This window comes from Felis catus, chromosome C1 (genome assembly GCF_018350175.1).
Source record: "Felis catus isolate Fca126 chromosome C1, F.catus_Fca126_mat1.0, whole genome shotgun sequence".
NCBI lineage: Eukaryota > Metazoa > Chordata > Mammalia > Carnivora > Felidae > Felis > Felis catus.
The window spans coordinates 162,048,039-162,073,774 of record NC_058375.1 but is presented as its reverse complement, the minus strand read 5'-3'; positions in this window follow the sequence as shown (position 1 = coordinate 162,073,774).

Here is a 25,736-nt window from a genome sequence, read left to right as displayed (position 1 = left end):
ATGTGATGGGATGGCTTGTGAGGTGGAAAACTTTTGCTTGCATGGATGCAATATTGGATGCAGGAAATTTGTATGTCTAGAGCATCAAGTACCAAATTTGGCAAGAGCACTAGTATTATTATTATTATTATTATTTCTATGCTGAAGAACAGACTGGCAGAGACATCAAAGGAATATATCGTCAGCGAGAATAAAGGCTATTTTGGCTCCTCCAGGAGAAGAACTTTGTGTAATCAGCATTTTGGAGAAGGGAAATGGTTGGAATCAGTGGCGGGGCCAAGAGAACTCCCTGAAATAGATCCTTAAACAAGAGGAATCTGGTGAGGATGCTGTTCTCCCAGCATTTACCACTGTTTCCCAGACTTCTGTCAGTCATGTATACAGGAAAAGGGTAAGAAAAAATTTCAGATAAGAATTTCATCAAGAATCCTGTAACAGCCACAAGGTTTACCCCCGGCTGGAAGAAGGTGCTTGCTTTTCAAACTCCCTGCCTCGTTCAAGGTCCCTCCCTGGTTCCACCCTGCTGGAAAACTCTCAGAGAAGAAAGAGCTCTATTAGAAATGTTGTATCTGAGTTTGTTTTTACATTTAAAATACACGTTTGGAAAATCGTTTGTGTTACATCAACATTTGTTGTAAAACGTTTGTCTTTTATTTTTGTTTTATTATCACTGTGATGTTTTTTATTATTCAAAGTGCCTTTGAGGAACGCACCCCCAATTTTTAACATTGTGTGTGCAGGATGTAAGGTTTTAGGTTCTAAATTAGAGTTTGCACAGTGTGAAGCTTTCTAACAGATGTGACCTTGTTTAAACCTCATGGCAGCCCTGGAGGGAAGCATTTTCCACACGTGAGGAGGAGGAAACTGGGTCCAGTCGTTTGACTGTGGTTGGTCACTGAGCGTTAGTATTTAAATGCAGATCTGCCTGGCTCCCCAAACTGTGTACTTTCTTAGTCTAGAAGGTTGACTTCTAGGGATTATATGGCTAAAAGTTACTTTCTGACTTTCACCTGATTGACTTTCCCAACAACAACAACAACACACACACACACACACACACACACGGGTGCGCGCACACACACACTGACAGTCATGTACACATACCTACCTCCTGCACACATGTGGTCTTAACTTGTCTGTCTTTAAGACTCTCCCTGATTTAAATCTCGGTGGTCGAATTTAAATTTTTTGGAAACCATAAAACACTTCAGGTTTCTTTCTATTAAAAAATGCTCCCGAGGAGCAAAGGAACATGGAAGACAAAAGAATGTGCTTTGGAGGAAGAGCTGAGGGAGGCACCTTAAAATACAGATAGGCAGTCGCAAAATCAAAGCCAGATAATCATTAAATTAATCATTGAATTCTATCATTACTTATTAAATACCTACTATATGCCAGGTCTGACGCTTGTCTCAAAGCAGATTTCCAAAAATCCTTAGCTCCTCTTTAAAGCTTGGCAGAATGCAAATAAATAAGACAGAGAAGAGAGAGAAAGAGAGAGAGAGAGAGAGAGAGAGAGAGAGACAGAGACAGAGAGAGAATGGGAATATTTTTAGTTGCTTATAAATATTATTTCTTTCCTGCAGTGGAAACTTCTGAATTAAAATCTAAAGTTTGAGATTTGGCTTAACCAAAAGGGTTCTGAGATTTCCATGATCTAGCTGGACACCAAATTTGTCCAAAGTAATTCAATATCTCCCCGTCTTTCCTCTTTTCTTATTTTGTCTTTAGAAAACTTGAGATGTGATGCCTTACGGGAATATTTATATACCTCACATTGAAAATGAGTAAAAATATATTTAGTGAGAAGTAATCTAGACAGGCTTGTGCTCTGTTATTCACTTTTTAATGGAATTATTCTTCTGGTCCACGTTTGATTTTTGTTCCGAAGTCTGATTTTGTTTGTTAAAACAAACAGAACCCCTAAAACATGGCATGCTATTTATTTAACTTTCATTAATTAAATTTGGTAAGTTTGCTTTGCATAATGAGTTTAGTTCCATTATTAATGAGAAAAGTGGAAGGGCTCTGGCGAAGCCAAGATGTGTGTCCGCGTGTGTGTGCGCGTGCGTGCGCAAGAGTGAATGGGTGTGTACGTGGATATACCAGTGACCTGTGGGATGTTTAATTAAAGATGGAGGCAGGGCTTGGCAGGGAGCCCTTTTGGGAAACAATGCCAGTTTGCAGTCTACTCAGGAATTACCTGGAAAGTGGAAGGACCTGACAAGTAGCCCCTTGGCTGTCCAATCAAGTGTCTGTTATCAGAAGGAAATGTGTACTTTTTGAGGTGAGATCAGTTCTGTGCTCTGAACCGAATGATTTTTCGTTTTTTGTTCTGATAACAAGCTGGTGGTAAGCTTCACTGAACTGAGAAATTGTAAACTCTTAGAAAAGGCTGTCTAAAGATAACAATTCAATGTTTCTCGGTAATGTATTCTGGATGAATCTGATAATTTAAAGCCCACTTCACCAAAATGGGAGTGGTGCTTGCGTCCTCTTTATCTTCAATTATGTCTAATCTGTTTCTAATTCAAACACTGTGCTGCTGTTGTCAGATCAAATATAGATTTTAAATGTTTTATGCTTCTCCGGTGGGAAGGTTTAAAATGTATGCAGGCTGTCTGTCAGGACGGTGCCAGCTGAATCTAATAAAGTTTTAGATAAATTTAAAGGAAATAAAAGAGTACTTAAAAATGAAATGATTCATGGTTCATGAGATGGAACATGTTTAATGAATGGCAGTTGGGGAAAAGTTATGGTAGAGTCTCCGTGGATCACCTCCTTCACCTCTACAGAGCTCTCCTTGAATAAATACATTGTGTCTTTCAGCTTCCGAGGCAGGAGTTCAGAAACCAATTTAAAAATCAGGTCATCTTTGGGTTTGATGCAGACAGAGCCTCATAAGCATATGGGCACGGAGACTATAATCCATGGTTTTTCATTCCACATGATGACACTCTATCACTGCAACCAGATTGGAAAACATAGTTGCAGTTTTAAATCACTGAATAGGATGCAGTTGTTACCGTTATTAGAATTCTTTTTTCCTGCTGATTTATGTAGATGTGCTCCAGGTATCGGAGGGCTGCAGAATAGCAAAGCGGAACCATGTGCCAATGGTGACACTGGCCACCGTTAGACCCGGGACGCCAGGGGCCAGTGACAGGGATTTATTTGTAGAAATACAACCGTGGTAAAGCTTCAGAGATCTCTTCTTGGATTTATTAATTTAGGGAAAGCAGGGAAGAGATGTTTTATTAGAGTTCAAACCATGTTCCTTTACAAAACTGCCATTTCATAGTCAGAAGTGTTTCAGTGGGGCTGAAGGTGGTGGGGCAGTTTGTCACCACAGAGATTTTTCTTGGGTTTGCCTCTAATCCCTTTTGGACTGCCAACGGGTGTATCTTTGCTGCATTGGATGTCTCTCCTGGTTTGGTTTTGGAAGGGTTGTTCCAGAGTATCCTTTAAATGTTAATTAGAATTTGTGCTTCAACGCAAAAAGGCTTTGAAGTTTTAACACCATAATCCTTCTAGGTCTCCATCTTCCCTCTCTCCCAAGTTTATTTTAAAAGCAAACCATATTTTTATCCAAGGTAAGACCCTAGCACGATAAAGAATGGTGAGACTAAGCTGATTTCCAGGAAGAAAAAAAAAAAGTCAATTTACTGGATCTCTTACCTCACTTTGGCTTCACCCATTTATAAGGCTGACATTAAAAAATCTAACAAAAAGGCATTTCCTTCACCGATGACCCCTGCTGCATCTTTTTTTTTCTTTGAAGTCCGTAAGGTCAAATTCCTATAAACAAGCAGTATGTTTCTCCCCCCAGCTCAAACTCTGCAGGGATGCAAGAAAAACCTCCCCTGATTATTTGTGGTGGCATTTCCTTTTGGTTTCTTTCTGACTGGTTTGCATTTTCTGTGCATCTCCAGATGCAGAGGGCCGCACTGTGAGGAAACAAGTCTATGTTCTGAAAGGATACGTTGGATTTTCCCATTGGGCATCGGTTATGCTTCTGTAACTGAAATTACCCCTGACTCTCCAAACAGAAGAAAAGGAGAGGACACAGGCCGTCCTGCAGGCAGGGCAGCCACATGCACACACAGGGGGCTCTCCCCGAGGGCTTCGGAATACCCGGGGTTGGTATTAGAACGAGAAATGCCATCTGTGGTCCCACATGGGAGCCTAGAGTTATACAATTGCTTTCCAACTCATCTCTGAGCTCCTTGCTAGTGTTGACCCAGTGCAATTTCTGTCTATGCAACACAAGAAAGTGAGTTAGCTTTAGTCCCTATGGGTCCACCCTACTCCAAGTAACTCAAGGTATGTCTGCCTAGTCTCAATTTTCTTTCTTTCTTTCTTTCTTTCTTTCTTTCTTTCTTTCTTTCTGTTTTGTTTATTTATTTTGAGAGAGAGAGAGAGAGAAAGAAAGGGAGAGAGAGAGAAAGCATGAGCAGGGGAGGGGCAGAGAGGGAGAGAGAGAGAATCCCAAGCAGGCTCCACACTGTCAGCACAGAGCCCCACGCGGGGCTCGATCTCACGAACTGTGAGATCATGACCTGAGCCAAGATCAAGAGTCGGAGGCTTAACCTGGACACCCCTCCATTTCCACTCTTGGAGAGTATCCTGTGCATTTCCTTTGCAAATGGGAGTCCTTTTCACTATAGTTTTTATTTTATTTTTTTTTTAATTTTTTTTTTTCAACGTTTATTTATTTTTGGGACAGAGAGAGACAGAGCATGAACAGGGGAGGGGCAGAGAGAGAGGGAGACACAGAATCGGAAACAGGCTCCAGGCTCTGAGCCATCAGCCCAGAGCCCGACGCGGGGCTCAAACTCACGAACCGCGAGATCGTGACCTGGCTGAAGTCGGACGCTTAACCGACTGCGCCACCCAGGCGCCCCTATAGTTTTTATTTTAAAAAAGATCACTGACGAAAATCTTGGCCTCTATTCTGAAGTTACAATTTTTAGAGGCTTTCTTTTAAAACCTAACCGTTGTATAACTATACAAATGTAAGAGAAAGGGGTAAAACAGTATTGTTTTACTTTTTCTTTTTTTTAACTTTACGTAAGGTTTTTATGGGACAGGGAGAGAAAGAGAGAAAAAAAGAAAGACATACCACAGGGTGTATAGTCCACTGAGAACTCACTTCTTTTATACTCTTTGTCCCCAGAAGGAGAAGGGAATGAGGAAATAAGTATAAGAATGTCATGGAAATCAAGGTCAAGAGGAGTGAGCCATGTGTAGAAAACATTGCCCAGATGTCAGGAAATGTCACACTAGCATCTGTATTCAAAGGGATGTGTTCAAGGGATTGTCAGCCTTCTGACATTAATTGACGCCCACAAGCACAACAATGAGGAAATATACATTACAGTGAGGGTTTCTCTCTCTCTCTCTCTTTCTTTCTTTCTTTTTTTTTTTTTGACGAAGTACGTTATGCACTGATAAGCCATTTACACTTCCCACCAGACAAGAGTTAATTTGGGGATGCAGGATGGCTGCTTTAAAATGTAATGAAATGACACTCAAAAGTGGAAACATTGCAGTTTCACTGAGAAGAGGCAACACGGGAGGGAGAGGTTAAATCAGCTAGAAGACCGAGAGTAGGAGAGAGAAAGAGAATTAGCAGGCTGGGTAGAGGAATTAATTGTTCCAATTTTTTTTCCCAATAAGGTAAGTGGAAAAAGCACACACACATGCACACACATGGACACACACAAACATACAAATACGCATACACATATGCATAGACGCACCCAAGCACACATGCACCGCAAAAGGATTGTGAGATATATTATTTGTACAAAGATACAGAAAATAATTTTTCAGAACACTGATGACTACAGGATGACATCCATATTCTCTGGCATTGCTAGAAAGATGTCTCAGCATGTTAGCGTCCAAGCAGATGGTGACAAGAGCAAAAGTCTTGCTTGTGACACCAGAGGCTGTTCAATGACCGCACGCAGGACTGGAAGGTTCACAGGAAGGGGAAATTTTACTGATTCAACTTCAGTGCCTTGTGTGGTGTTTCCATAAATGTCACGCCCAGACCAGCATTTCCCTGACCCTGCTTCCAAGGAAAGAATCTGGCCAGTCCTTGGGTCTGCAGTTACCCACAGAGCATCAGGTATGAGTCTGGCATGGTGCTGGTATCTGTGATGGATGCAGAAGAAGGTTGTGATGTAATCCTTCTCTTTAAAGAACTCCTAATCAAGGGTGAATTCCAAACAGATGGACGTGAAACAAGTATGGATCTGTGAGGCAAGGGGACCGTTCTACTCTCAGACAGGGACGAGCGGCCCCTCCCCCGTGCCCCATACTTAGGGACCTTGTGTTTTTTGTGCCTTCCTCAAGAATTTCCAAGTCCCACCTGAGATTAGCTGGTCAGCAGTGTCGCCCGGGCAGGGTGGCCGTGAACCAGGGCCAGGACTTGCATGGGGCCCCATTTCTCTCCGACCCTCTACCCCTTCTGGAGGGTTGCCCCGAAGAGCTCCAGGCCTTATGCCTCTGGGTCCTGTGGCTCAGCTCTGGTTCCAGAAGGGTGTCCCGGCAAGCAAGTTGCCCCTGCTAGTTAGCGTGAGAAGGGGCTGCCACAGAGTGCGGAAAGCTGACGTGGGGTGACTTTCATTCATGTGGAGTGAGGATGAGTTTTGGGCTCTGGATTGCTGGTGGTCTGGATTGCCATTGACCTTCTGGATTTGAGCGGTATGTGTTGGCTTCAACCATGGTGCTACCTCTGGCTTATGCCTTCCTTGAAGGCAGCGGTGGTGGCGGCATCCTTTACCTTATGTGACCCCCGCTGCTGGCTTCCAGTGTGGACACCCCATGCCCTCCACAGGCTCTGTGGCACATGTCAGGCAGTCCTCAGGGTGGCTGAGTTTATATCTCCAAGGGTTTTTGAGATTATTGTTCCCTAATACCAGTGGGCCCTTCCAACCGATGTTGTCTCTTGCCTTGGATGTTCTCCCTGGTCTATCTGGAGCCGTGCTGGCTGGGGACAGACATGGCTGAACTAATAGGACAGCTTTTCTTGCCCCATGCACACACCCATTACTTTCTCTTCTTGCTGGTAGCCCTGTGTGGAAAGTAGAAACTCTGTTAATATTGAAAGAGATTACATTCTAGGAATGTAGTCGTTTGGCCTAAAGAGCTCAAGAAGGTGTGGCTGGCAGATATAATGTTCTACCTTTATGCTGTGAAATTCCAGATAGTAAATAAAATGCAACCAGAAAATGAACAATCATTGTCATTTCCCTGCATAATCTGGGTAACACTTGCATTTATGGTCAGTGTCAGTGAAAACACAGTAAACAACCCTGGAGACGATCATTAGAAAGCTGTGTTCATGGGCTCTGTGGTGGGTGATGCCGTGTCATGAGTAATGCTGGAACCAGAATTAAGCAAATGGTTTTAGGGAACCGCAAACCAGAGCCGGTACCGAAGAGTCATGCACTGTGAGTAATAACACCACTGTCGCCTTTCTTCATGTGTGGCACATACAAACTTCTCTGGAAACGGTGCAGTTGGCAATAAAAGATGTGAAGAGCCAGTCCCCAGATCTGAACAAGAAAAGACAGTGCCTGGCCACCATGATGAATCTTCCTATTCCCCGACAGAACAGTAACAGATGTGTAACTGGCTCTTTTCTCTCATTCTAAATCTTCATTGATAAATCACTTTGCCTCACACGGGCCCATGCATTTTATAATACATTTTAATATCAAAATGCAAACAAAAACAAAAACAAAAACAAAAAGTTGCTTGGAGCCTCAAATATCCTAAATGTGGCCCCGGCAGGATCTAATTGAATCCAGAGCTAGTGTTCTGTTTATCATGGATTTATCATTTACTTTACTACACATTTTAAATTCTTAATTATGAAACGCTTAAAGGCCAGAAAATATAAAATAAAATAACGCTCATAAATCCAACACCCTAACATTTTGCAAATATTTGCTTCATATTTCTTTTTTCTTTTTTAATAAGTAAAGCACGATGGATACAATGAAAATGTGCCCTCCCCTGTCCTTTTCTTCTTTTCTTTTTACAGAGGTGAGGTAGCCCCTGTCCTGATATTGGTAAGTCTCTCAGTATGAGGTGGTTATCCCCGCTCATGGTCAACTGGGCAATGGGCTCGATCCCACAAGGGACTTTAGGGGACCGTGTGGATGACCTCCAGAGCTGCTCCACCTGAGGGCGGAGAAGGTTGGGGTATCTCCCTGCCAACTTTCTTCTGTTTTGGCTGTAAACTCCTTGGCACTTAGGACTGCCCTGCAAGGAAAATTCGAGAAAACATGTGTGGGGCCCCAGTGGCATCTGCTAGAGCAGGTATTATTATAACCAGTATTGTTTCCCTACATGGTGTACCTTCTCCACTTGTCTGTATCAAAAAATAAAATATTGTCCTGTGGGTTTTTAAATTTTAACGAGTGGCATCATATGGAACACATTCTCCTGCAACTTGCTTTTTTTTTTTTTAACTCAAAATTATGTACTTGAGATTTATCCATGTTGGAATATGTAGATGTAAATAGTTTATTTTAACAGCTCTCTTGTGTTCAGGTATTTGTACAAACCAGTTTATTTATCCATTTCCCCATCAATAGTTTGTTTCCTTTTTTTTTTTTTTCCCTTCTTATGACAACACAAGGTACAAGGCATCTTCGTATCTGTGTGAGCCGGTACCCTCTCTGAGATTCCTGAAAAATAGGTTGCTGGTCGTAGGGTAATTCTCTCTTCAGTTTTACTGCATATTGCCTAATTGTTCATAAAATATTTTCACCAATTTATACTCCTAAAAGCAACGTGAAAGAATTTCTTCGTTCTCCCCCATCTATGCCAAACACCTCATATGCTGAGATATAATTAACGTTTGCCAGTTTAATAGATTAAATGGTGTTTTTTATTATTATGTTTAAATTTGCATGTCCCTTATTGTAGGTGAGATTGAGCATATTTTCTTATGTTTATTGGGCATTTGGACATTCTCTTTTGTGCATTCCTTGTTCATTTCCTGTGACTTTATTTTTTTTATTGGAGTGTCTATATTTTTCTTACCCATTTGTAGAAGTTATTTTTTTTAATTCAAAAAATTATTTATTTTTCAGAGAAAGAGAGCACAAGCAGGGGAGGAATAGAGAGAGAGGGAGACAGAAGACCCGAAGCAGGCTCTGTGCTGAGAGCAGGAAGACCCATGTGGGGCTCAAATTCACAAACTGTGAGATCATGACCTGAGCTGAAATTGGACGCCTAACTGACTGAGCCACGTAGGCACCCAGCAATTTGTAGAAGCTCTAAACGTATTCTGGGCATTAATACTTTGTCAGGTACAGATGAGAAACAAACATCTTTTTCTATTCTTTGGCTTATCTTTTCACATTGTTTATCTGTTCACATTATCTTAGGCATTGTTTCATAAAATTTTTAATTTTAATTAAAACTGTCAGATCTGACAGTATCTTCCTTTGTGGATTGTACTGGCTTTACATTTAAGAAATCTTTCCCTGTCGTGATGTCATAAATGCATCTTATGTGGGGTGCCTGAGTGGCTCAGTTGGTTGTCTGACTCTTGATTTGCGCTAGGGTGGTGGTCCCAGGGTTGTGGGATTGAGCCCCGCATTGGGCTCTGTGTTGAGCGTGGAGCCTGCCTGGGATTCTCTCTCTCTCTCTCTCTCTCTCTCTCTCTCTCCCTCTGCTCTTCTCTTCTGCTAGCTTTCTTTCTCTCTCTCTTTAAAAAAAATGTATCCTATGTTGTATTTAAAAGTATTAGTTTTGTTTTTCACCTATGGGCCTTTAGCCCATCTATGAGGTTAGGTAGGAGTTTGATTTTATAGCCTATGGTCCCACCATTAATTGAGTAATCAATCCATCCCTTTCCCATTACCTTGTAGTGTCACTGTAGACCTATACCAAGTTCTTTTCTTGTATTTGGGTCTGTTTTTAGACTTATTTTCTTTTCATCTATCTTGTTCTGGCTTACATATTATAGTTTTATAATAGTTTTTCTTAAAGGATGAATCTACCTTTTGGTTTAAATTTTTCCTGGCTGTTCTTTGGTCTGTACTCTTCTACTTGAATTACAAGATCACCAACTTATGTGAAATATTCTTTTAGAATTTTGATTAGAAGTAAATAGTATATTGATGGGGCACCTGGGTGGCTCAGTCAGATATCCAACTTCAGCTCAGGTCATGATCTTGAGGTTCGTGAGTTTGAGCCCTGCGACGGGCTCTCTGCTGATGCCTCGGAGCCTGGAGCCTGCTTCGGATTCTGTGTCTCCCTCTTTGTCCCTCCCCTGCTCATGCTCTGTCTCTCTCTGTCTCTAAAAAATAAATAAATGTTAAAAAAATTTTTTTTAAAATAAAAAAGAAGTAGATAGTACATTGAATTTATGAAATAATTTGGGAAGAATCATCATCACTCTGCATTGAGTCTTCTCATTTTGTGAACTGGGTATGTGATGTATACTTTTTCTTTACGTCCTGTATGGAAGTTTTATAATTCTCTTTTGTATATCCTTTATTAGATTTATTCCTAGATATTATGAATGCTTTTTTGCTATTGTAATATCTCTTCTAAAAAATTACCTTAAGGGGCGCCTGGGTGGCACAGTCGGTTAAGCGTCCGACTTCAGCCAGGTCACGATCTCGCGGTCCGTGAGTTCGAGCCCCGCGTCAGGCTGATGGCTCAGAGCCTGGAGCCTGTTTCAGATTCTGTGTCTCCCTCTCTCTCTGCCCCTCCCCCGTTCAGGCTCTGTCTCTCTCTGTCCCAAAAATAAATAAACGTTGAAAAAAAAATTAAAAAAAATAATAATAAATTACCTTGATGGTTGATGATGTAGAGGAATGATACACAGGTGGCTGTGTATGTGTTTGAACTACTAATTCAAATAATGTGATTGTTCTAAGCCTACTCATATTTTTCTTTCTTTTTTGGTCCATTTGAATAAGTTATATATTTTTTTCTGAGAAGTTACTCAGTTTTCTAATTTTTCAGTTATTGATTTTGGTTTAAAGTTCTTATTTTCAAACCACTGTATACAGATGCACTTTTTGAACATTCTTGGTATCTTTCTTTGTGCCAACACTCTTTCCCTGTACATCTTACAAGAAATTTGTATTTTAGAGACACCTGGCTGGCTAGTCCGTAGAGCATGCAACTCTTGATCTCAGGGTCGTGAGTTCAAGCCCCACAATGGATGTAGAGCTTACTTAAAACAAAAAACAAAAAAGCGAAAAACAGAACAAAGACTAGGCAACCATGTAAAATAAAGCTGGATGTTCTTACATATAAAAAAAGAAATTTGTATTTTAGTCTTTTGAGTGATCCAGCTTTTCATTTCTTTGATTGTTTTTGTTATTTGTTCTTTGTTTCATGAAGTTTTGCTCTTATGTTCACCATTTTCTTCTAGTTTCTCTGAGTTGAGGCTTTTGTTTTGTCTTATTTCATTTTTTCTCCTAATTCCTTGATTTGGATTCTAAGCTTAGTGAACTTTAATCTTTCTTTTTTTTTTTCTAATATATTCATTTAATACCATGTATTTCTCTCCAAATGTTGTTTTAGCATTATACCTTAATTTTTTATACATAGTACTTTTATTCTCTCAGTTCTAATTTCTAATTTCCATTATGATATAATCTTGGACCCCTGAATTAGTTAAAAATTTAAAAAAGTCTAGGTATCTAGATTACTTTTTTGTTATTTATTTCTAACTTATAGCACTATAGTCAGAATATACTGTCAATAGGATAGGGACTCTTAGATAGTAGAATAGATATTCTTAGATTTACGGCTTAGTATATGAAATGATTTTTAAAAAATCATTTTTTCTTGAAAAAAATCATCTGTTTTCTTGAAAAGAGTAGTGGCATTCACATCTTCCATATCTTTGTTACTTTTATCTGTTTGACTTGTCAATTACTGAGGAAAATATGCCAGGATGTCCTACTATGATTGTGGATTTGATAATTTCTTCTTGTTAATTTGTGGCCAAATTTTGTTTTATATATAAAAGAAGTTATATTATCGTATATTTGTTATGTATATTGTATTAGGGAGGTTGTTATCTACTTATTTTCTTTTTATATTTTATTTATTTTTGATAGAGAGAGACAGAGCACAAGCGGGGGAGGGGCAGAGAGAGAAGGAGACACAGAATCCGAAGCAGGCTCTAGGCTCCAAGGCATCAGCACAGAGCCCGACGCGGGGCTCGAACTCACGGACGGCGAGATCATGACCTGAGCCGAAGTCGGACGCCTAACTGACTGAGCCACCCAGGCGCCCCTCTACTTATTTTTAATTTACTACTATTTATGGGAAATGAGATTTAAAAATTTACAGGAATGATATAAAGTTTCCTCACAAAATAAATTGGATTAAGCCCATTGGGAGATGACTTAAAGACCAGTCTTGAGTATGCAATGGCGCAAGCAGTGAGTATGAAAGGAGATCGTGCAGCTTGTAGAGCAGTGGCTCAGGAGTCCAGCGCTGTCCCACTCCACCTCACCCAGCCAGCCAGCTACACAACACAATTCTAGAATCAAAATTTCGAGCCCAGACGTACCCACTTCTCTCTTGTCACTTCCTCCTGGATGTCTCGCAGGCCCCTCACACTCAGAAATACAGAAATGGAAATATAGGGGGGAACCTCTTATAGCCTTCTCATTTCTGCCCCTGCCAACACTGACTCTTCTTCCCGGATGCTTTATCTTGATAACAAGATACCCCTGTCTTCTCAGTTCAGTGAAGCTAGAAACATCAGAACCCCTCCACGTGCGTATTGCAACAGAGAACTGGTTCCATGTATATTACTCTTTGGTATTTCATTTAACTATCTCTTTTACAGCCTCATGGCTGCTGCCATGACTGAGGCCCTTGCCATCCCTTTCCTGGACCCTCGTGCCCTCCCTTTGCTCTCCCAGTCTCTACAGTGGTGCCTTTGGATCTGTTCTCCACACAGCCCTACATTAATTGTTCTGCACAGAACATTCACTTTGTCTCCCCAGTGCATTACACCCTCGGGTGAGTCCGTAATGGTTGTGGGATAAAGTTGATTCTGCATGATGCATAATACGGCCCCCACATGCATCCCTCATCAGCTCTGCTCTGCTCTATGTCCAGCCATAGGAACAACTGGCTCTGAGCAAAGGGTGGCAGACTGCTCTATGCTTCTGTGAGGTTTCCCAGGCTGTGCCCTCTGTCACGATTGCATTTTCTTTTACTTTGTCTACCAAGCAAACACTGTAAGATTCACCTCCAAGATGCGCCCTTGGTAGCTCCCACCCAGGAAAATGGTCCATTCTCCTTTTTTTTTTTTTTAACGTTTATTTATTTTTTGAGACAAAGAGAGACAGAGCATGAACGGGGGAGGGGCAGACAGAGAGGGAGACACAGAATGTGAAGCAGGCTCCAGGCTCTGAGCTGTCAGCACAGAGCCCGACGCGGGGCTCGAACTCACGGACCATGAGATCACGACCTGAGTTGAAGTCAGCCGTTTAACCGACTGAGCCACCCAGGCGCCCCTGGTCCATTCTCCTTTTATGTACCTTCTCACTCCCTGTTGGACTCCTCTAGTTGGACTCGAAGTTCCTTGAGGGCAGGGATTGTTTCCAAATCATTTCTGTCTTGTTTGTTGGATGAATGAAAAACTGAGTCTTTCTTGTGAACAAAAATCTAGCTGCAGAGCTATCCTCTACCTCTTTCCAAAGCAAGTTAAGCTCCCCCTGGAATTTCAGAAGAGGGTGGCGTGAGAGGAGCTGAGTGTTGGCTCTTCTTTGGGGATAAGACTATAAGACTGCAAGGTGTAAATGCTGAAGGAAACAACACATGAAAGGAAGCTTAATTAAATAACACCCTGTAAAAACTTACAGGGCTTCCAGGGTTTCCTTCTTTCTTTTTTTTTTTTTTTTTTTTAAGAATGTTCAATTGTTCAAAATCTATTTAGTGGTCTTTAAAATCATTTTATTACCATTTTCTCTAACAAGCTAAGCCCTAAGAAAGGAAAGAGACTCATAAATGCTTCCTGAAATAAAAAGTATTTGCTTATGATACTAGCCTAGTTTTCAACATCACTCGTAACATCAAAAGAGCTTTGTTGAAGCATTTTCTCTGATTTACTTCCTCCCCCTTTTCTTCCTCATGTCCCTACCTCTTTCCATAGATTTAGTTCCAACAGATTTAATAAAAGGAGCACTTGGAAGAAGCATCCAGAAGTATGCCCAGAGTGAGAACATAACCACCTCAGATCAGGCCAAAAAAGGAAGCCAAAAAATTTCAAAAGATATTATTTTTTTCTCCTTTATTAGTTTTAATACAGTTCTAGATTAGAATTCAAAGTATGCATCAAATGCAAGGCAGCCTTTCCCAAGTTACATTTCATTGAACAGTACTTCATGAAATGTTAGATAGACGTTAGCATGAATAAAGTGTGGAAAGGGGTTACTTTCAAAGTACGTAAAGGCTCTGAGAAGTCCTGCAGTAAAAACTGTGTAACAGTGTTTAACACGGCCTTTCCCAACATTTACTTGATTATAAAATCCTTTTGTATGGAGCACCTATTAACATGCAGCAGAGACACATCATTTGGATAAAAATAGGATAAAAATAGTCTGATTTGAGGGCAGATGTTTCACTTAGTAAAGATTATTCTGAAGTAGTAGAGAGTTAATGAACATCTTAAGCAACCTGAAAAGCAGTGTCAGAAGATTTTTTAAAATGCTGTCAAGAACTCATAAAATATACATTATATTGTGTAGCAATATTGTAAAATGCTGTATGATACATTAAAATCATCAGATTATACCCCATTACCCTACAATCTTCTAATCACATATTTATACACTTTACATTACATCTGCAAAATGACTCCTGTTATAAATATTATGCTTGAATTATAGAAGTATGCTATAACCAACTATAAAGGATTCCATGAAATACGGAAGTAATAGCTTAGATAATGAGAGTATCAGGGCAAAAGAATGATTAAAAAATTATAGCATCACAGACTTTTGGAGCTAAAAGGAACCTTAGGGATAATTTTAATCCAATCCCCTCATTTTAGATAAGAGGCAACTGGAAATCACTTATGAGGTCCTCAGGGAGTAGAACAGGTGGCAAGAGTGTTGAAATGATGGAGAACATTTGGGATAGCATTTTCCCTTATGGAAGAGGTAGTAAGAAAGGGTCAAGTTCCCTGGGAAGATGAGGTTAGAATTTTGTGAGAAAGAAGTCTGAATATAAGATGACTGACATCCTTATCTATGTCAGTGAGAGGTGTGAACAATTGTACAAGTGAGGAAAATGATCAGCATGAGGCAATCGCCTAAGCAGACCAAAGGGTTGGGGGGAGGGGAGGGTCCTGAAGCCAAGAAGCATTAAGACAGTGACTTACACTTGCTCGCGATAACTACCTAAAATAAGTACACGCCTATCTTCTCTGAAAACAGCATGGCTCACCTAGAACCCCACTAGGGTCAAATTTGGCCATATTAATGCTCTATAGAGTGTATGAGTCCTTCAGGGCTAGAGAGTATTGAACTGGAAGTGGACAATGGCTCAACTTCAACCTCCTCTCCATTTTGGGATATACCTAAGCTGTCGGGGTGTTAGAACAGCTACCACTTGCCAGCTGCCTTTTTCCTCCTCCACTCAGAGGAAGCTGCCTTTTTCCAGGTAAGTGGAGGCTATATTCTCAAGGGAAATGCTTTTCTGTCAGCCCATAGTGTCAGGCTTCCGACAGAACATGTGGCCCATTTGTCATTCAGGGAAAGTATCTTAAAAGTCTCCATCGGACATTACACTTTGCACATCTGTTGAATTATAAGCACAGTGTTAGCATTCTCTGAGGCTGTCAAGATAGGAGGATGTTGTATTCTCTGAAAGAGCCTCTCTGAGTGATTTTTTTCCCCCAAAGTTTATTTATTTTGAGAGAGAGAGAGTGTGTGTGAGCAAGGGAGGGGCAGAGAGAGAGAGGGAGAGAGAGAATCGCAAGCAGGCTCTGCACTGACATGGGGCTCAGTCTCCTGAATCATGAGATCATGACCTGAGCTGAAATCAAGAGCTGGAGGCTTAACCGACTGAGCCACCCAGGCACCCATGGATGATTTTCAAATGCTAGAGTGTTGGGATTCTAAAGTGAGGTGAGATCCCAGAAGAGCTAATAAAAATATCCAATGAATAAATCTGTCCTCATACATGAGCGGAGTGCTCAGTGCGCCAACATTATAGCAATCATAGTAAAACATCTATGTGCGGTCATTAGATTATATCTATTATGTCCAATTCCCTTAACATTTTTTAAATACTTTTTTAAAAGGAATAATGAGAAGCAAATTGCCGAGAAAAGTGACATTTGTCTGATGAGACTTCTAGGCATATTTGTAAAATGGGTTTATGTGCCTGAAGGAACAAGTATTTAAAATATAAACAGTAAAGCTTTGATATATTGCTTTAGTGATACAACCGGGGGAAAATCAAACAGGGTTAAGGAAAAAGGAGTGTGGAGGACAATGAAATGCACTCCTGGATCTTCTTTTAGTGGCTGTTGCCCTGCCTGCTGGGAGGGCTTTGGCAGACAAACTTACCTATCAGCCCCCTAGAGTGGCCTCAAGTGTGGAGAGCCACCTCCCGAAAGGCACGCCCCTTTCCAAGGCAGCCCATATCCAATAGCTGGTTGAGGCAGGAGTAGAAAGGTTATCTTGCACCAGCACCAGGAGAACTCTCAACTCCTAGGGCTGGAGGGCAGAGGGAGCTGAGAACTAGGCTCAAGATGCAATCATCAGAGTAACTAAGCTCCAAAGATGAAATCTCCTGACCAAGGCAGGACTGGGATATCAAGGTCAGGGCCCCAGTTGGGAAAGAATGAAACCCTGACTAGCAGGATGAGGACATCTAGGTTGATGACTTCCAAAATCTTAAGTTTTTGTGAATGCAATTATTACAATTACAGTCATGGGCAAGATCAAAGTGGAGAACCAGGGGATCCCCACATGCAAAGAGTGAGGAGATGGCTAATAGAATGGGATGGATGTGTTTGGCACACACGTGGTCCACTGGGGCGGCTCTTGACTCTCCTTCTCCAATTCTGATGGGCAAATGTGGCAACTCAGAACTACTGGGGGTGAGGGTCTTGGTCACAACACCAGGTAAGTCATTGAGTTCAATGGCTATTCAGGCTGAGGTGGTGGAATCTAAAATGGTTAATAAAGGAGAGTGCAGATGAGCATCAGTTGTGGCCCTGAGACTAGCTACAGCACTGGGGGGGCTGTATTTTCCTGCAGGAAGCTCACCAGAACCTCAGGGGAGTTACTGTTAGAGCACATAGCAAGTTATGGTTTCTGGCAGTATAAGGGTTGGCCACAATGGACCAAGAGATGTTCTCTGCAGCTCTCCTTTCAGTGAGAGACTTGCAGTGTGGGGGCGACTGGGTGGCTCATTTGGTTGAGCGTCTGCCCCTTGATTCTGGCTCCAGCCATGATCCCACGATCTGTGAGATCAAGCCCCACATTGGGCTCTGTGCTGACAGCGTGGAGCCTGCTTGGGATGGACTCTCTCCCGTTTTCTCTGCCCCTTCCCCTCCCTCTCTCTCTCAAAAGAAATAAATAAACATAAAAAAAAAAAAAAGGACTTGCAGCATGGGCAGAGAGCCTTCAGTTGTTGACCCCTCAAGGGCTGCCTCAGCTGCAGAGAGCTACCTCATGCAAAGTTAAGTCTTTCTTGGAGTTGCCTGTGTCTGGTGACTGATTAATGAAGGAGTAAAAATTGCCTGGGTATATCACGACAACACGCAAGAGCCCTGCTAGTCCTAGTTGAGGCTCTCTTTGGGCCTGCATTGGAGGTCATCTCCCCCCTCTGCTCACTCCTGCTTCCTTACCCTCCATATTACAGATGATCCAAGGACACTCTTTAGTACATTTCTAAATGTACTAAATTCTGTCTCAGAACCTGTTTCTCAGAGACCCCACATGCAACAGAGAGGTTTTATTTAATTGCCTATTTTTGTTACTACAGCTCATATTTATTTTAATAACGAATGGCCACCTTGTCCTACACCCTGCCCCCTACCCTCTCCATGCCTTTGACTTGTCCTGTAGAAATCATGTGGATTTGACTATTTGTTTCATCATGGTGTCATTTAACTTGTTCTTATATCCCATGTATTTCCTAAAAATATAAGAAATTAGAATTAATTGGGAATTAGATCTAAAGGCTTGAATTCAACATTTTTCAGCATGAGCACATGATCAAAACTGTGTTTGTCCCACTGTGTCACATCAGGAGCACATAATGACTGGCTCTCCCACCTTGATGCTGCCCAAGTAGATAAGTGACCCACAATTGCAGCATTGAGCTTCTGTGTTTACGACCACCAAGTAATCTATTGGGTAATGCCATGGCCAAATTGCCCATGAACCTTTCTTCTAATGGTTACAGCACCCACTGATGATGTCCGCTTGAATTTCCTTAGGGGCTGCAAAATGATCTATTTCCATTTTTCTTTCCACACTGATTGGCTAGAATTCTTAAAAAGATTTCTTGTGTTACTCATGCCTCTTTGGAGAGTTCATAGAGGAAAGGATCTTTCAATGATGGCAAAAAAGCTTTTTTTGTATGTGTAAACTTTGGGGTTACATTTAATTTTATTTTGTTTTTGACTTTCTCTTTGTATGAATTTCTTATTAACTGAGAGCATTTTTTAACATGGTTAATTGTTTTGATCAATAGTAGTTATTTAATTTTTTTAATTAAAAATTTTTAAATGAGAATTTAGAAACATGTAAAAGGAGAGAGAATAGTTCAACCACCTTGATTTACTATAAGCCCTTGGCTTTAATAATTATTAAAATAAAGTCAATCTAACTTACCCTCCCTCTGCATCTCCATAGATTATACTAAGGTAAATCTTAGACTTAGTGTCATTTCATGTGTGAATAGTACAGTATATATCTTTACAACATAAGAAATTATACATAAAAACAAAAATAAACCATAATCCCATGATCACATCTAAAAATGAATAATTTATTAGTATTATCAAATTACCCACTGTTCAAATTTTCTAATTGTCTTAAAATTTTTAAAAAAATTTTAATGCTATTTTTTGGCTCAGGATCAAGTGCATACATTGCAAAATGGTTTATACTTTCTCAGGTCTCTTTTGAGTTGCATGTCCTCCTCCATTTCTTTTTTTCTCCAGCTTTTGTTAGTATTGAAGAAATAACATTTCTATTGTTGAAGAAGTTTCTGTGCCCTGTAGAGTTTCCCAAAGTTTGGATTTTACTGATTGCATCATCAAGGGGCCATATTAACGAGATTGGTAATTGGAGTAGACCTGGTTTGGGTTTTTTTTGGGTTTTTTTGGCAAGACTGCTTTATAGATAGTGGTGGGTTCCTCCATCAAGAGACACATGGTGTCTGTTCATCTTTCTGTGATGTGAACATCCACTGATGATTTGCCTGTACTCATTTGTCAATTTCAAGTTGCAGAGTGAAACTATTCTTATTCTATTAATTATTTTTTATTTTTTAGCTGGAATACTTTTTTTTTTAAGTTTAGTTTTATTTATTTTGAGAGAGAGAGAGAGAGAGAGCGTGCACACAGGGGAGGGCAGAGAGAGAGGGAGAGAGAATTTCAAGCAGACTCTGCTCTCTTACAGCAGAGCCAGATGCGGCGCTCGAACTCACAAACTGTGAGATCATGACGTGGGCCGAAATCAAGAGTCAGACGCTTCACTGACTGAGCCACCCAGGCACCTCTGGAACACTTCTATAAAGAGAAAATTTTCCTCATCTATTGTTTGATTATCATTTATATGAGGAAAATGGCATAAATGCTTAATTCTTTCCCTTTATCAGTTTTCAAAATAATAAGCTGGTTCCCTAGCATCCTTCAAATGTGACTGATGTTACAGTGATTTATTTTTTATTTTGCTATCAGTACAACTTACGGATTTAAATAATTTCAATCTCTTGCTGTTATTATTCTCTTTTATACTCAAATTGCATCAACTTTGATCAGATGGAACGTATTCAAGTTAGCTCCTGAATTCTTTTGACAGGATGCTACTGGTCTTCCTGGGTTTTAGGTATGGGCAGATATTTTGTTTACCATTAGTACGAGATGGATCCATTTGAATGGTATTTTATATTATTAGGCACCTGGCTTATCTCTGGAAGGCATACTTTGGAAAAGGAAATGGCTATAACTTCCAGCTCAGCCCCCGAGAGGAACTGTGGATTCAGCAGGATTTCCAATTGCTCTCCTCATTGGTGAAGGGAAAACAAGTGCCCTCAATTAAGGGAAGTGAGATTACCCCATCACAGCCTTGAGCGGCACTAAGGCAATCTACTGCATGGCAAATTACACATGTCGGGCAGGGGGTCAAGTGGAGTTATGAATGCAGGCACAGAGGCATTGATCACTGATATGAATAAAGAAAGTATTCGGAAGCAGTCAGTTCAGGCTTGCTTCACTCTCCCAAAGCTGTAGGGTTCATTCTGAACTAGTCCAAGGTGCAATCATGGATTATTCCATCTGTGAACTGTACGATATTACAAATGAAGAGTTCAGACTTGATTTAACTCTTGACAACCTTGCAAAGTGAGCACAGGCTCATTACGATAACCGTGTTCAGGCTGTGTGCGAGTATGGTACCTGCTGGAATGATGCAAGGATGACCGAGGGGAATATTAATGTGTGCAGCCGGGAGCCTGTGCCGCCACCGTGCTCTGTGGCCGAGTTCGGGAGTGGCAGGGATCTCCTTCCCAAATCAAGAAAGACCGATTCCAATGGGTCAAGTCTCTTGGGTAGTTTTTCAGGCTCAGCAAATCTCTCTTACTCCAAATCCCTTTTGGAAAAGGGATAGAAGGGAAGGTTGTCACTATAGTCCCCTTGCTCTCTTCATTCTTTGTTTTCTTTTAATTGTTTAATTTTTAAAAAATTTTTAAATGTTTTATTTATTCTTGAGAGAGAGAGAGAGACAGAGCTTGAGCAGGAGAGAGAGCAGAGCGAGAGAGGGACACAGAATCCGAGACAGGCTCCAGGCTCTGAGCCGTCAGCACAGAGCCCCATGTGGGGCTCGAACTCACAAGCTGTGAGATCATGACCTGAGCCGAAGTCAGACGCTTAACCAACTGAGCCACCCAGGCGCCCCATTCATTCTTTGTTTTCTTTTCAAGAGCCTGTTTTATTAAAAATGAGTGTAATAAGGGCGTCTGGGTGGCTCAGTCATTAAGCATCTGACTTCCACTCAGGTCATGATCTCACGGTTCATGAGTTCAAGTCCCACATCAGGTGAGCACGAGCCCCTCTTCAGGTGAGCATGAGCCCTGCTTTGGGTGAGCTTTGCTTCTCTCTTTCTCTCTCTCTCTCTTGCCCTTGCTCACTTGCACCCCACCCCCCAAAGGAAAAAAAAATGAGTGTAATAAGTGCTGAGTGCCGATGTTAGAAGCCCATAGGTGAGGTAGAGGAAGGCATAACTGTAGACAGGGAGACCCTCCTGAGTCCCTGAGGCACAGCAGGCTAGACGCTTCTCACTCCCTCCCCCTAACTTGCCCTAACACAGGGGCCTCACTCCCACTCAGCACCTGTTCTTCGGCAGAGCCCCAGAGTAACTTCTGCATCCGTCTGGGGTTCAAATCTTCCACATCTGAAGGGCACAGCTTTTCAGAAGTGTAGGGGAGCATATGAAATAGACACCTGCAGTGATGACCCCCTCTCCCCAGGAAGCCAGTGGGTAGAAAAAATAGAGAAAACCTGGCGCTCCTTTCCTCATCCTTCCCTGGAGGCAGGGTGTGGACAGATCTTTGGCCCAGCCGATCCCATGCCCCTGGCTGGACTTCGTTCTGGAGCTAGTGATGCAAAGAAGCAGGGACAGTACCAGCTGCCGAGGCCAGGTCCGTGGCGGTGGGGGTGGTTCCCCGCATTTAGGGACAGGGGCTGTGGGTTTTAGCTGCGACCCTGCCAACTTCTCTTCTCGCTTCCTGCCTGTTGTCTCAACCTGGTTGACAGCTTTCCTGTAGAATCTGAGCTACGAAGTCGTCCTTCCTTCATCAGTAAATTCTCCCCTTGCTTAGATCAGCCAGAACCGATTCCTGTGGTTTGAAACCAAGAACGTGACTGATCCAGGAAGTGACTCTTTCCAGGAAGGCGGTAACATGTCTCTCAGACACTTAAACGACAAACAGATCATTAATTAGACCTGATCACAAATCAGAATTTCCTTCGTCCAGACACGTGGTGGGCCCGGGGAACTCCTGGTAACTGGGACCGTGGGATGTTTGAAAACGTCCCACAGGAACTGTCGTCGTGTTTTTGATTTCCGAGGGTCGGCTCTGCCTCCTGCTTTGTGCTCGTCTCAGAAAGGCACTCTCCCTGCCGGGGTTTGAAGAGCACCTCTTGTCACTGCAGCGCGACAGAAGGAAGATCAGCAAAGGGAACAGCAGCCCAGGGGGCTTGCGTGAGAGTGGCAGAAAGCAGCCGCAGAACGGCGGCCGGCACCCTGCCAAGCCCAGTGGAGAGAAACAAAGGTTTCCACAGACAGCAAATGAAAAACACTCCGTGCTTGATGTCCACTCCTTGAGTGACTGCACAGTCCAAAACCCAGACCCGGTGCAAACTCCCTAACGTCTCGTGCCCAGCTGGTCCGGAGCCCGAGCAAAGAGGATCTCACCAGAACAGAAATACCTCCTTCGTGTGGGTTCCTCAGCCGTGTAAATGCTCTGTAGGATGAAGCCTGGAACAACGGACAAGAAGATAACCTCTCACGCTCTCTTTCAGCCTGACAGCTCAGACCCCATCAAGGACCTGCCGCCCGACTCAGCCTGTAACCTCCACTCTCTGCCCCCAAGTTGTCCTGATCAGCTAACCCCATTTACTTATTTAAAATATTTTTTATTATAAAGGGGCACCTGGGTGGCTCAGTAGGTTGGGTGCCCGACTCTTGATTTCGGCTCAGGTCAGGATCCCAGGGTTGTGGGATTGAGCCCCGCATCGGGCTCTGTGCTGACATCTTGGAGCCTGCTTGAGATTCTCTCTGCTTCCCCTCTGCTCCTCCCTTGCTTGTTCTCTCTCTCTCTCTCTCTCTCTCTCTCTCTCTCTCTCAAAAAAAGAGTCTGTTAAAAAATTTTTTATTATGGAGCATTCTGAGCATACACAAAAATAAACAGGATATCTAATAGCCAGCCCCACCCCCACCACGTATACATCACCCAACTAGAACGACCACTAAATCCCAGCCAGTCTGTCCCATCTACAGCATCATCCACTCCCTGTCACCTGCACTATTTTGAAGCAACTTCCAGAAAACACGGCAGTTAGGGAACTCTCCTTCCCTCACTTCCCCCTTTTTTCTTTCTTTCTTTCTTTCTTTCTTTCTTTCTTTTCTTTCTTTCTCCTATTTATTTCTAATATAACCATAAAACACATTTAAATGTCATCAAATATTAAAAAGTTTTAGTATCATCAGATATCCAGTCATCTTTCCAATTTCCAATTAACCTAGTTTAAATCAGTAATAACGAGTCCTTCTAGGTCTTATAGTGGAGAAAATTCCAAGCTTTGATCTCACGACACACGGACATTTTGAAAATGGGCACATCCCCGTTCGAGAGGGTACACCCATGATAGGGGTATTTCCAACTGGATTATGTTTGTAATTTTCTGTCGTTGGAGGCATTTCAGAACCCTCAGAAGGAACTGTCATGGGCCGGTATGTTAGCTGACTCAAGAGACAGATGAACATTCTGAGTCAGAGTGGGCAGGGAAGAAAGTCAAGGTACCGAAAGAAGAGACAGCAGGGAAGGCGCTTCAAGGGGTAAAATCAAAGGGTCCTGAAGAAGACACGGCAGTTTCAAGAAGGTGATTTTTATGATTGGGAAAAAAGGGCCTTGACTACTCATCTGCTGTTATGATTTTGTTGCCATTTCTTATAGACAGTGTCACTGGCCACCATCAGAACTTTCCTGTTCATAATGTAGTATGCAAACAGAATAGAGATTTTGATAGGAGATACAGATCTCAGAAATGGTCCAGAAACCCTGTGAAAAGGGGGCCGAGCTGGCTTCAATAAGATACTTGACTTCTGTAAAATTTAGAGTAAGTTTATTATGATAATAATCTGTATACAGAGGACAATGACCAGGGCTGGGATTCATGAAATCAGGCTCAAGGCCTTGGTGTGTATTTTATCAATAATGTGCATTTCCATACGGCTACCTCCAGAATTGCTGGGACCTCTTATGTGCTTAACATCAAGACATCCTAGGTGGTTGTCTATTGGAACCTTAGGTCAGCATTTGCCTTAAGTCAGCACTTCTCAGACTAAGTTTGGAGCAACACTAGGTACTTGGCGATTTTTCAAGGTCAGATGAGTTTGGGAAACACAGTCCACTCCATTCCCCCTCCTGGAAAATTGAAGTGCCTTGGTGTACTAAAAGTTCTAAGTGGGGCATGTGGGTGACTCTGGTGGTTGAGCATCCAACTCTTGATTTGATCTCAGGTCGTGGTCTCACAGTTCAAGATCAAGTCTCACATTGGGCTCTGTGCTGACGGTGTGGAGCCTGTTTGGGATTCTTTCTCTCTCTCTCTCTCTCTCTCTCTCAAAATAAATAAATAAATATTTTTTTTAAAAAGTTCTATGAAATCTTCTGCTGAATTTTGTGCCTGGCTCAAGCATGCACTAATTCTAATATTCAATCAATTGCTAGATATTACCCAATGTTTTGTAAACCTGTTTAATCATGGAAACTTTTATTGTGGGGTATTACTTAATATCTCTAGTGTCCTCTGTATAGTATATTAGTGTATAGGACATAGTTATACCAAAATATTTTGTTATTTACGTCATCTCAAAGTCAACTGGGCATCCTGTATTATTATTTTCTACACCTGTCAACTCTGTTCTGTCTTCATGCCTCTCTACCCTTGTTTCAGGGTGAGCCGCCATATTTGAACAAATGACCTTTCCTTTGAACCACAGGTGATTGGTTGAGTGACTTATCCAAGTCACTTGACTTATCCAAGCTGAGTCACTCAGTTTCCTTTCCCGGGAAAGTGGAATTAGGGGCAGGAACACACAGGTTGGTCTGGATGCTGTCTTGAATGGAGAGCGTATCAGTGAGGGAGTACTAGTGATGGCCGTTTTCCACCATAAAGACTGGGAAGCAAAGAATGAAAGAGACGCTGAGGTATGGAAAGCAGACCTTCAGCGTTCCCTGAAATGTTCTAATTCTTGCCTCTTGCTCTTTCTGATTCAAATCTTGAATTCCTTAAGTCACCCCAGAATTTTATAATACATATTTTCTTTGCTTAAGCTAGCTCAAGTGGATTTCTACTGCTTGCAACCAAAAAATATCCTAATAAAATGTGATTCTTCCCAGAGGGGGAATCGATTTGCTCTATCATTCATGATTTGCTGTGATAGGTCTGGCATAGAATGCTGACAGGCACTTTGAGAATGAGGTAGCTTATCTTTAAAGAGAACATTTCGAAATTTAGGGCGAGTCTGGGTAAATGGTGACATGGGGGCAGTGACTTGGCTAATTTCCCAGTTAGTTCCATCTCCAGCCTGGAGATCTGTAGCTTCTAGCAAAGAAGAGAAATCTTAGGAAAATCACAAAACCACCACACAGGCTCTTTCTCTAGGCAAACGGGCAAGTTCATTCTGTATGTCAGATTGAGATACTGTACTTTAAAATCCTGAAGTTCCCAAGACTGGAATCCTGAGTGGAAA